The following is a 12,478-nucleotide window of genomic DNA, read 5'->3' on the forward strand; positions in this document are numbered from 1 at the left end:
GAGCATCCACTAAGAGGTAAGCTGGGTCCCAAGTGTTTTACAGTGAGCACTCATGAACCTTCAAAGAATGAGTCCTACTTTATTCAAATATTCTAAGACATAATTTTAAAGTGGAGAAACCTTTCAAATCATTTCATGATGACTATCTATATCTGGTATCAAAATATTAGGACAAAAAAGAAAACTGAGTACAAGTGTAAACATCATTAATAAAGTAACAGCTAATAGTAAACTAAAAGAATTTTTGGAAAAAAAACCATATACCAGGATCAAGTCAAATGTATTCCAGGAAAGAAAGAATGATTTAACATTAGGAAATTTATCAATACAATTTATTACATTAACTGATTCTATATATAATCATTGTTGAAGATACTCACGTGCAAAACTACCAAAATACTTACTGGTGTCACTCATATCAGCCATTCCATTTAAATCTCTAAGTAAAATTAAGAAGTAAAAAGAAAGTTCCCGGCCGGGTGCAGTGGCTCACGCCTGTAATCCCAGTACTTTGAGAGGCCAAGGCGGGCGGATCACAAGGTCAAAGATTGAAATCATCCTGGCCAACATGGTGAAACCCCATCTCTACTAAAAACACAAAAATTAGCTGGGCATAGTGGCGCGCACCTGTAGTCTCAGCTACTTGGGAAGCTGAGGCAGGAGAATCGCTTGAACCCCGGAAGCGGAGGTTGCAGTGAGTAGTGCGATTGAGCCAATGCACTCCAGCCTGGCGACAGAGCAAAGCTTCATCTCAAAAAAAAAAAAAAGAAAGTTCCTAAATATGTTTAAAAATATCTATCAGAAAACATCAGCAATTAATCTTGAAGACATTACTAAGTGAACGAAGCCAGATGAGAAAAGCCATATGCTACATAATTCCATTTATATGAAATGTCAAAACAGGCAAATCTGAGAGACAGAGAGCAGACTTGGTTGCCAGGGGCTACAGGTAGGGGGAACAGGGAGAGTCAGCTTAATAAAGACCAAATTTCTTTTTGGGGTGACAAAATACTCTAAAATTAGATAGCGATGATGGCTGCACAACCTTGTGAATATATACTCACAATTATATACTTTAAAATGGTGAATTTCATGCTCTGTAAATTATCTCCAATAACAATAAAACCGTCAAAAATGTAGTGGACGTATTTTTAAAATGAAGAAACCTTTCAAATCACAAAGGCATGTCCACTACATTCAGATATAAAGTATTTGCCATAATTCAAAACCATTCTGGAAAGTCTAGGTACTGCAATAATATAGAGAAGAATACTTGAACTCATACAGTGATCTGCCACATCACTTCATGGCAATAGGTCAAGCTCCTCTCAAATTATCTAAAATTTTTAATACACATAATGGGGAGAAAATGTGTTTAAAGCATTTTTAAATGGTAAACATGAACTGCTATATTTACCAAGTGTTCTGGGAAAGAAGTGGCAGATTGCATTCGTGTTCACAATTATGATCTTCCCTTCCTTTAAAAGGATCATATATTCTTCTTATTGCCAAGTGACTTCCCACAGGAAGACAACTCCCCACCACACTGACTTTGGCCTTGGACACGTGACTTGCTCCGGCCACCGGTACATGAATGTACATCGGATCAGAGCAGATCCTTTAAGAGTCAACGCATGCTTCCACCAGCTCCCTTGCTACTCGACTTTGAAAGCAGTTGTGTCCCAAACAGGGACTGCTCCTTTGGAAGGGGAAGACTTGCAGGAGGGGGCCAGAGAAGCTGACTCACAGCCACTGACACACAACATGACCTAGAAATTCATGTTTGTTGCACACCTTTGCATTTTTGGAGTTATTACCACAGCAAAGCTGACTAGTACATATAATCATTAAAATGTCTGCATAATTTTTAACAACCTAGATAGGACACAGTGATATAAAAAGTAGGGAATATTAAGACATAGAGATTTCTCTTTTGGTTTTTTGTTTTTTTTTTTTTTTGGAGAGTTATTCAAATGTATCTTAACTATTAACAGTATGTCTCAAATTCTGCGCTGCTACTTGCTTATTAGTAGGAAGTTCAGTTTTCCTTGCCACACAGCCCAGGAATTACCATTTCAAATATTCTCCAAAAACTCCAAGGTTGCTTGTACAAGTATCTCCCAGTGCCCAACGCCCATAGCCTATGGTTTCTAAGTTAGTATCCCCCTAAACAGTTTTACACGTTTCTACTTTGGATTCAGGACCATTTCTTATAAAGCAAGACTTTTTCTTTAGACATGGTTTAAGAGATCGCCTGTTTCAAAGCTTTGTTGCTAAAGTTCTTTAGAAACTGAAAATGTTTTTCATAGGTTTTCTATTAGAAAATCTGCCCTTCAAGCAAATTCCACCCATTGGCCTGATGCAAAAGAACACCTCTTAGCAAGATCATAAAGTCAAAATTAAAGAGCCCAAGTCCACATTCCTTGGCAAAGTTGCCAGTGGCTGTTAATAGATTTTTCTAAGAATCTCCAGACTAACATTCACTTCTCCAGACATTCTTATGATTCTTAGGAGCCAAGATTTTCCCCAACTCTCAGTTGCATTTATTATATATGATTCCTGTTCATTCCTTCTAAGGAAGATCCAGTATTTCAAGCACATACTAAACACCAAATACACAAGGCCAAAGTCCCAATGCAGTGCTACCAAACAAAATAGGATATAGCATCTAAATAACTTTAGTTGGGGATATGGACACGAGACCTCTAACTCTGATGCAATGCAATATTGGTTATGAACAGAGCTCCATGAATTGATGGCGGCAACTTGAGAAGAGTAAGCAGACTTGCCAAATGGAAAAACAAGGCTGGGGGAGACCTTGGCCAGGACATTCCAGGCTGAGAAATCCCCAACAACCAAGGACGAGAGGCATTTCCGAGAGCCTGTTCCTAACAATAACTAAGATCCCCAACACAAAAATTCTGCCTCTGCTGGTGGTCAAGGATGTGCACGCCACCCGGAGGACTCAACAGTCCAAGCAGACAGCTTTCTACAAAGACAGAATTCACCTTCCCAGAGGGCACAGACACAACACAACTCGACCTAAAATCCTGCTCTCGAGGCCAGGTGCAGTGGCACACTCATGGAATCCCAACATTTTGGGAAGCCAAGGCAGGAGGATTGCTTGAGCCCAGGAGTTTGATACCAGCCTGGGCAATATAGTGAAACTCTATCTCTACAAAAAACACAAAAATTTGCTGGGCGTGGTGGCGCATGCCTGTGGTCCCATCTACTGGGGAGTGTGAGGTGGGAGGATCACCTAAAAGCCCAGGAAGTTGAGGCTGTGGTAAGCTGAGATCATGCCACTGCACTCCAGCCTGAGTTACAGAGCAAGACCCTGCCTCAAGAAAGAAAGAAAAAAATCCTGCAATCCTGCTCCCTTTTCTGCCCACTTTGACCCTGATTCTCAGGATCTTGCCAACTGAAAATTTATAAAGCTAAGGAAGGCATTCCTCCACTGAAACTTCTGCACCAAAATCACACAAGGGTCTAGGGTGTAGAACCACCCCCAGAGATCATCCAAGTTGTCTCTATTACACATAAGGAAAAGTCTTATACGTAACAGGCATGAGGTCCCTCGAGTGGTGTGTGAGGAGCCCGGGTAGGGCTGTGCTACACCACAATCCAGGCGTTCCCCTTAGGTAAGAAGAAGATGCCTAGAATGATCCCTTCATAAACAACAGTTCCTACCCTTCGCCCAACTCCTCTTAACTGTACCATCTGTTTATCTTACAAAGCCTGGTTCTCATCGACATGTTTCTGTGCTACCATCTGACATGGTACTACACACACGGAGTGCACTCGGCATGTGATCCTAACAAGTCAGGTGCCTAAGGAAAGTCCAAGAAAAGGGCGTTTAGGGTTTTCAGAACAAAGGCCAGGAGGAAACAATATATCATACAGAGCTGAGTATGTGCTTGTTGATTAATCATCACCCCAGCCCAAACCTCCTCAAGGACAAAAAAAAAAAAACCAAAAAACACTCCAGTGAGGAACAGGGCAGGACTCAACTCCCAATAGCAGGTGCCAAGTGGTTACTGTTAACCCACTCTTACAGCCCACACTTCTCAGATGTGCTGCAAAAGCCTTGTACTTTTAGCAAGACTAAAAGTGTCTTTGCCTTGGGTGGATCCCCCGAGTTCAGGAGTTTGAGACCAGCCTGATTAATATGGTGAAACCCTGTTTCTACTAAACATACCAAAAAAAAAAAAAAATTAGCCAGGCATGGTGGCATGTGTCTGTAGTCCCAGCTACTCAGGAGGCTGAGACAGAAGAATTGCTTGAACCCGGGAGGCAGAGGTTGCAGCGAGCCAAGATTGCGCCACTGTACTCTACCCTGGGCAACAGAGCGAGACTCCGTCTTTTAAAAAAAAAAACAACTGTCCTTGACTCAAAAATTACCAAAAATTCACCATTCCTCTACAATAGGGACTGTCTCTCTGAAACCCACAAGCACCCTGGGGGGCCAAAAATTATGCACCAACATTTGCATGTGCACATGCAAATGTCAATCTTCTTGGGAGCTTAGATGTTATATCTAAGCTTCTTGGGAGAGAACCTATAATTATTAGAACCTCAAAAATACCCAGGGAGGGAAAAAAAAATCACTTCAGATTCTAAACTGTCTCTCTAAACTAAAAAGAGGAAACAGAAATACATTTCGACCTCCTGGAGCAACCCAAATTCAAAGCGCCCTCTAGTACAGTACTTCCATGCTTAATGAATTGTGACACCCATACCCTACATATAGGGCTGGGCGCTGTCCTTAAACCCTCAACCCAAACCTAAAATGAACACAAGAGGATGTGCTAAGTGAGAAGGAAACGTGTGACTACATTCAAATAGGTCATACTTCCTTCCACAGTGTTTTCACTTCATTTTTTTCTCCCCATACAGAACAGGTTCTCCCTGCACGGTGCTAGTTTTGTGGCACTCAACAATGTTGTATTGATTCAGATCTGCATCTCACCACAAAGCAGCTAGAAGAGATGTTTTTCTGTGGAACTTTTCAAGGCCTGAGACACAGTTTCCCCACAGCATCTTTTTAGAATCCTGAAGTGTGCCCACCTACAACCCAAAAGTACAGATGGCCTTCCAGGCTGGAGCTCCACCTGACTGGCTACCTGGCTGCCCCAGATGGAATTCCCACATTCCCACTGACATGACTCAGACCGAATGTGGGTGATTTCTATTCCCATGGTTAGTGTACTCACTGGAAAAGAAAAAGGCCCTGAACCAAGAGTCTGATCATAGTCAAAACATTAAAGAATAAGAGAAAAAACAGGAAGCGGGTATTCTAAACCAAAATGGCTCAAAGGAGTTTCACACCTAAGTAACCAGACAAGGACAGGTAAGGAAAGTTTAAAAAAAAAAAAAAGGGGCAAAAGGGGCAAGGTGTGGTGTCTCACACCTGTAATCCTAGCACTATGGGAGGCCAAGGCGGGCGGATCGCTTGAGCCCGCAAGTTCGAGATGAGCCTGGGCAACATGGTGGAATCCCATCTCAAAAGTTTAAAAAAAAAAAAAAAAAAAAGTCAAGGAGAGACATAAAAGAAAAGGGCCTTAAATGTAATACTGGTCATGGTCTTACCCTCTCACATGGGCATTCTGAGTTCAGAGACAGAAATGAGTTCTGCAAACAAGGGCCATGCACTACTAGGAGAGGGACAGACACAGATGAATGAAGAAAGTGAAGGAATCAATGAGGGAAAAAACTCTTACAGCCTTACTTAGCTGTAAACTATGAGGTGTAAAATGAAGTCAGAAAAGAGACAAGAGGCCAGGCAGGGTGGCTCAGGCCCATAATCCCAGCACTTTGGGAGGCCACAGCAGGCAGATCACTTGAGTCCAGGAGTTCGAGACCAGCCTGGGCAATACAACAAAACCCTGTCTCTACAAAAAAATACAAAAGATTAACAGAGTATGGTGGTGCATGGCTATAGTCCCAGCTACTCAGGAGGCTGAGGTGGGAGGATCACCTAAGCCCAGGAGGTCAAGGCTGTGGTGAGCCAAGATGGTGCCACTGCACTCCAGCCTGGGTGACAGGGTGAGACCTTGTCTCAAAAAAAAAAAAAAAAAAAAAGGAGACAGCTCCTACATGTTAGTACAGCAGCAACGACAGGGTATCCATCTGTATGGAGAGGCTTGGGGGCTTATCTTGAAGCCAGTACACAAGAGATCAATAAGCTGTAAGGATTTCTAAAGATGCTTTTCTTTCCACTTCACATACAATACAGAAAACCATCAGACGAAGAATATTATGATTTAGTTAAGGTTACTGTGGAAGAGGGTGCTGATAGATGAAGGGAGAGGTGGCTTTCCTCAAAGCTTCTCCTAAGCATAGCTGTTGCTAGGCAAAATTTAGCTACAAATGACATTCCTAGGCTGGCAAGTAATCCTAGCACTTTGGGAGGCCAAGGTGGGAGGACTGCTTGAGCCCAGGAGTTCAAGACCAACAACCTAGGCAAAATCCTGTCTCTACAAAAAAATTAAAAACTTAGCCAGGCATGGCCAGGCGTGGTGGCTCATGCCTGTAATCCCAGCACTTTGGTAGGCTGAGGCAGGTAGATCACTTGAGGCCAGGAGTTTGAGACCATCCAGGCCAAGATGGCAAAACCCCATCTCTACAAAAAATACAAAAATTAGCTGCGCGTGGTGGCAAATGCCTGTAATCCCAGCTACTCAGGAGGCTGAGGATTCAAGTGAGAATCACTTGAACCAGGGAGACAGGGGTTGCAGTGAGCCGAGACTGTGCCACAGCCTGGGTGACAGAGCGAGATTCCATCTCCAAAAAAAAAAAAAACCTTAGCCAGGCATGGTAGTACACACCTGTAGTCCCAGCTACTCAGGAGGATAAGGTGGGAGGATCGCCTAAGCCCAGGAGGTCGAGGCTGCAGGGAGCTGTGATCACATTACCGTACTCCACCCTAGGTGACAGAGTGAAGTCATGTGTCCAAATAAATAAAAAAATTACATTCCTAAAATATATATACAGTTAAATGTGTTGTAAGCAACTTTCTTCAAGTAATGAAATACCTGATTATGTTTCTATGAGATGGCAGAAAGAGTGGGACAAAATGATCACTCCCTATTTATTCTATAGACCAAAACATAGATGTTTTCCAACACACAGGAGTTTTAAGCAGCCTAATTAACATGGTGCTATACTCCCCCAAACCATGTATTAGAAGATACGGAAAGCAAAATCTATTCGCTCACGTATTCTTCCAAACACTTATCAAGTTCCCACGGACTGCTAGGTGTTATTCTGGACGTGGAGGAAAGGGAGTCAATAAGGAATTAACTTGAGGAATCTGGTTTAGGTGACCTGTATACTAGAGCCCAGAAGAAAGCCAGAATAATTCTGTTCGAGGAAGGCTTCAGAGAGGGAGGTGTGACCTGGGCTCGGCAGGACAGCAGAAGACCTGGGTTTCAATTCTAGTTCTCCTACCAGCTATGAGGTCATAAGAAAACCACTTAAATCTACTGACGTTCACTGGAAAACAGCAAAACCCAGCCCAGGCTAGGCTGCGTCGAGATTATCGGGAATGTGTGTGAAAGTCCTCTATAAACTCTGAAGAGCTGCTCAATGGAAGAGAAAGGCGTTCCTGGCACGGAACACCATATCAGCAAAATCGCCAAGGGGTGAAGTGCAGAAGGCAAAAAAGAAGGCACGGGCAGGGGACCAGTCATCCTGAATGGACATGAGCTGCTCCAGGGGAAGCAGCAGGAAATAAGGCCTGGAAAGTGGATTAGCTCCAGAATCCGAGGGAATCTTAAATAGCAGGCTTAACAATCTGAGGTGCACCCCACAGGTAACAGCTAAGCTGTTAAGCAGAAAGCGGCAACCATGGACACATTTTACAAAAAGACTTCAGAAAAAAAGCATGCAGAAAAAATAAAGAGGGAAATAGAGGAGACACGAGACGGAGCAGTTGGGGAGCTGCTAACTGTCCAGGTACCCCTCTCCCAGAAGTACCTAACCTAGGGGGTAGGTGCCAGGAGAGGCAAGGGCAGATGAGAGGTGTTGTCAACGCCAAGGTCATATGGCCTGGGATACTCTGATGAATGTTTCCTAGGTGGAAAAAAACAGTCTGGCCACACCAGGAGGAATCACGTTTCAAATACAGGTAAATTACAGAGGATCAGAAACTGCTATCATTCTAGCAAAATTGAATAAACCCAAGTTCAACAGCCCTGTGTGCCATCTACAGAGCCCATCCTTAGGATATGAGGTCAAGTCCTACTGAAATGACTGTGTTCAGCAAAGGCTCAAACCAAGGTCACTGGGTACACCTTAACATATTCTTACCCATGTGACAGCTGCCTCTCACAGGTCACTCACCTTCAGTAATTTGCTTCAGTGATACCTGATTCAGGCCATTTTTTCCACTCTCACAAGCCAGCAGCCCTCAGCACAGAAATGCACATGGGGAATCTTGACCCTAGTCCATTTAAGGAGACCAGCTGCACAAACAGCCCACAGACTGTCATTGCAACCTGGCTCTGACACCTGGCCTGAGTGTTCGCCTTAGGACACATGGACCCACCCTTGGCAGAGAGCAAAAGGTGGTCAGCTGATTGCCTGGGAATTTGGACTATGAGTTGACTCAAAAACACAACAAAACTCCAAAATAGAAAGCAAACACTTGGGGCTAAGAAGTACCTGGAGACAAAATCCATCCTTTTCACAGCAGTCTATACACATAGCTCTAAATCAAGGGAAGGGAAGATCAAGAAATTAAATGTTTAAGTTCATACTCTCTGCCAGGCACTGTACAAGTCAGTTTACATATGAAATGTCTCAACCCTTAAAATAACTTGGTGGCAGAGGGGAGGAATTTTATTATCCCCGTTTTATTAAGAGAATAGGTTACAGACCAGGAAAGTTACAAGACACGAAGTCATTCAGCTAGTAAGAAGCAGAGGCACAACTCAGCCTGGAGACTCCAGAGCAGAGGCTGGTAGTCCTCCACCATCTGCCTCCATGGCACTGGAGATTTCATTAAACAGGTACCTACCAGACAAGAAACCCCCAACTACAACCACATTCACCTTTGCATCTGTGGCATCTGGAGAAGTGCCTGGTGGTAAGCAATTCATTAGTGTTTCTTAAAACAGTGAAACTCCTGAACCACCAGTGGCAGAGAAATAAATCAAGCCACTTCTCTTCTCAAGGGAGTTGAAGAGTCAGCTGGCTTCAGAGAAGATCCAACCCAAAGTACCAGAAACCATTAATACACAGCTCCACTTAGCCATCAGCAATCCCCAACAGAATCTGGAAAAATAAAACAAGACCCCACCAGTGTCTGCTCTTATTACAGAAATGAATGTGAGTGGTCAGACAGCATTGTGCAGGGGCACATCTGGCTTGAACATTCAGTGTTACTGCAGGAGGTAAGGGGAATCTCATCCCCAGGGAACTCTTGAGTAACATCTCTCTCATCCAAATCGCTTGATGACTCACCATGTCAATCCCTAAACTGATGGAACAGATCTGAGTTTTAATACACGATAACTATGGAATTTCAAAGAGTGAAGAGAGAATAGATTATTCAATAAATGCTGATGGATTTTTTGGTTAACTATGCAGAAAATAGTTTCTCTAATGCTAAATGCAAACATAAATGTCAGGCCATTTAAAGGTTAAAAAAAATGAGTACTACATGATGATTTATATCAGGGGTCAGCAAAATTTTTTGTTAAGGAACAGTTTGTGGCCATAGTGTCTTTCCTGCAACAACTCAAGTCAGCTGTTGTAGTGCAAAGGCAGCTATAGCCAGTAGGTAAACAAATGAACATGGTTATGTTCTAATAAAACTTTATGGCAGGGCGCGGTGGCTCACGCCTGTCATCCCAGCACTTTGGGAAGCTGAGGCAGGCGGACCACCTGAGGTCAGGAGTTAGAGACCAGCCTGACCAACATGGTGAAACCCCATCTCTACTAAAAATACAAAAATTAAACGGGCATTGTGGCGCATGCCTGTAATCCCAGCTACTCAGGAGGCTGAGGCAGGAGAATCTCTTGAATCCGGAAGGCAGAGGTTGCTGTGAGCCGAGACTGCGCCGTTGCACTCCAGCCTGGGCAACGAGAGCGAAACTCCGTCTCAAAAAAATAAAAATAAAAAACCTTTACTAACAAAGACTGAAATTTCAATTTCACTAATTTTCACATGGCACAGAATATAATTCTATTTTATCAGCCACTTAAAAAAGTAAAAATCACTTTTTTTTTTCTTTTTCTGAGACGGAGTCTCGCTTTATCGCCCAGGCTGGAGTGCAGCGCTCCGATCTCGGCTCACTGCAAGCTCCGCCTCCCCGGTTCACGCCATTCTCCTGCGTCAGCCTCCCGAGTAGCTGGGACTACAGGCGCCTGCCACAAGGCCCGGCTAATTTTTCTGTATTTTTAGTAGAGACGGAGTTTCACAGTGTTAGCCAGGATGGTCTCGATCTCCTGACCTCGTGATCCGCCCACCTCGGCCTCCCAAAGTGCTGGGATGACAGGAGTGAGCCAGCGCGCCCGGCCAAAAATCACTTTTAAGACTAATGGTGGGCGGGGCGCAGTGGCTCATGCCTGTAATCCCAGCACTTTATGAGGCCGAGGCAGGCGGATCACCTGAGTTCAGGAGTTTAAGACCAGCCTGACCAACACTCCATCTCTACTAAAAATACAAAAAAAAAATTAGCCAGGCATAGTGGCGGGCGCCTGTAATCCCAGCTTCTCAGGAGGCTGAGGCATGAGAATCCCTTGAACCCAAGAGGTGGACATTGCAGTGAGCCCAGGTCGCGTCACTGCACTCCAGCCTGGGCAACGGAGCAAGAATCTGTCTTAAAACAAAAAACAAAAAAAAGTTTTAATAAAATGAAACAAGACAATAAAAAAAGCATTCTTAACCCATGGGCTATACAAAAACAGGCAACTGGACAGATAGACCCTTTTGGCCTTAGTCTGCCAATTTCTGATTTTGATGAACAGTATATAAAATCTTGTGGTTGGGAAGGCTTTCTAAACCCCAAACCAAAAGCAGAATCCATAAAGGAAAAGCATAATAGACAGCATTTTTTTTTTCTATGTCAAGAAGACATAACAAAGATTAAAATATAAATAACAAACTGGGGAAAGGATTTGAACATACATGAAAATGGGTTGTTTGCTTTAACATATTAAGAGTTTTGAAAAATCAGTATTTAAAAGGCAGATTCCAGTACAAAAATGAACAAACTATGTAAATATACCTAGTGAACAATAATCATTCATCAATAGTAAACAAAATGAAAATGAAAACAAGATATCGTTTCTCCCACCAAAGTGACAAAGATTAAAAAGATTACCTCTGATTGCAAAGCCACACTGTTTCTACTACAACACGCTAAAAAAATATTCAGGACACCACCACCAAAATAAAATGGCTTTTTCAAAGCTCCATTCAGTGCCAAAAGAGCAAGGAAGGACTTTGCAAACAAGAGAGAATATAGGCTGGATGACAATACTATGGTTAGGGGACTCTGTGACGGGATGAATCGTCTTGGCTAAAAAGAAAATGTTGATAACAGAACTGGCATCCCCTCCTTCAATTTTCAGCCATGGCTAAGTGTCATCAATGTCTAAGCCGGGGACAAAGATTCAGAACACATTACCACAGCCATTTGTTTTCAATGACCCAAGTGCTTTTCCTCTGTCAGTGGTGACTAATGACAGATGGTAATATTTATACTTAGTGAATTGCATCTACTGTGAAATTCAAGCCCCAGGAAAGCAGACAGTCCTCAAAATCACCCAAGGTAGCAGAAGACACAAGTGGCAGTCAGACAAATGCTGTGCGGATGGTAGGTGTAAGGAACATTTTAAATTCTATGCATGATGGCGCTACCACACCAAGGGAGGAGCCCACATAGAGAAGGCAAAAAACCCATTCTTGGATTTTGGTGCAAAGAAAACAGCTTCCAGAAGTGCAAACAGAAGGCTTAAAGATCCCCTTCCAGCTGCCATCAGCAAACCCAAATCAAACATTTTGAGGACTCTAGAATGATTTCCTTAGGCTGTGCCAAGCAGGAATTACAACTTTCTTTCTTTTTTAACCATAGTAAAATACACATAAAATAAAACTTACCGTCCTAACGATTTTTAAGTATACAGTTCACTAGTGTTAAGTACATTCACAGTGTTGAAGGAAACCACCTCCAAAACTCTGTTCATGTCCTTTTTAACCAAAGGACTTTTGGCTGTGATTGGGTATGCCCTCTCACCCCAATATATACATGTACATGTTTAAACAGAAAATGCGGACGTGTATGCAAGGCTACAAAAACATGCACCCCAGTAGTGGCACCAGAACAAAGCTCACTGTTTAGAACAGCAGGTGCCTCCTCCAAAAGGTAGAAGCAGCGGGCTGGTCCCCACAGTTGCAGACTGGAATCTGAGTGTACTCTAGTATAACAGCAGTCAGCCCCATCCTAGGCCAAGGTCCTCGCCCTTGCAC

At 43.2% G+C, this 12,478-nt stretch overlaps 1 protein-coding gene across 3 annotated transcripts in view; it reads right to left on the reverse strand.

Annotated features, from left to right (window-relative positions):
* SNX30 (sorting nexin family member 30) overlaps positions 1 to 12,478 on the reverse strand; it is a 125,840-nt gene that overhangs the window by 83,935 nt on the left and 29,427 nt on the right. The window contains exon 1 of one of the 3 annotated variants that reach the window (XM_074016801.1): positions 405 to 513. The exons of the other annotated variants lie outside the window; for them this stretch is intronic. The gene's annotated coding sequence lies outside the window, so the exon portion shown is untranslated. Of the gene's footprint in view, positions 1 to 404; positions 514 to 12,478 lie in introns of those variants that run through there. 3 annotated transcript variants of the gene reach the window in all.

This window comes from Macaca fascicularis, chromosome 15, assembly GCF_037993035.2.
Source record: "Macaca fascicularis isolate 582-1 chromosome 15, T2T-MFA8v1.1".
NCBI lineage: Eukaryota > Metazoa > Chordata > Mammalia > Primates > Cercopithecidae > Macaca > Macaca fascicularis.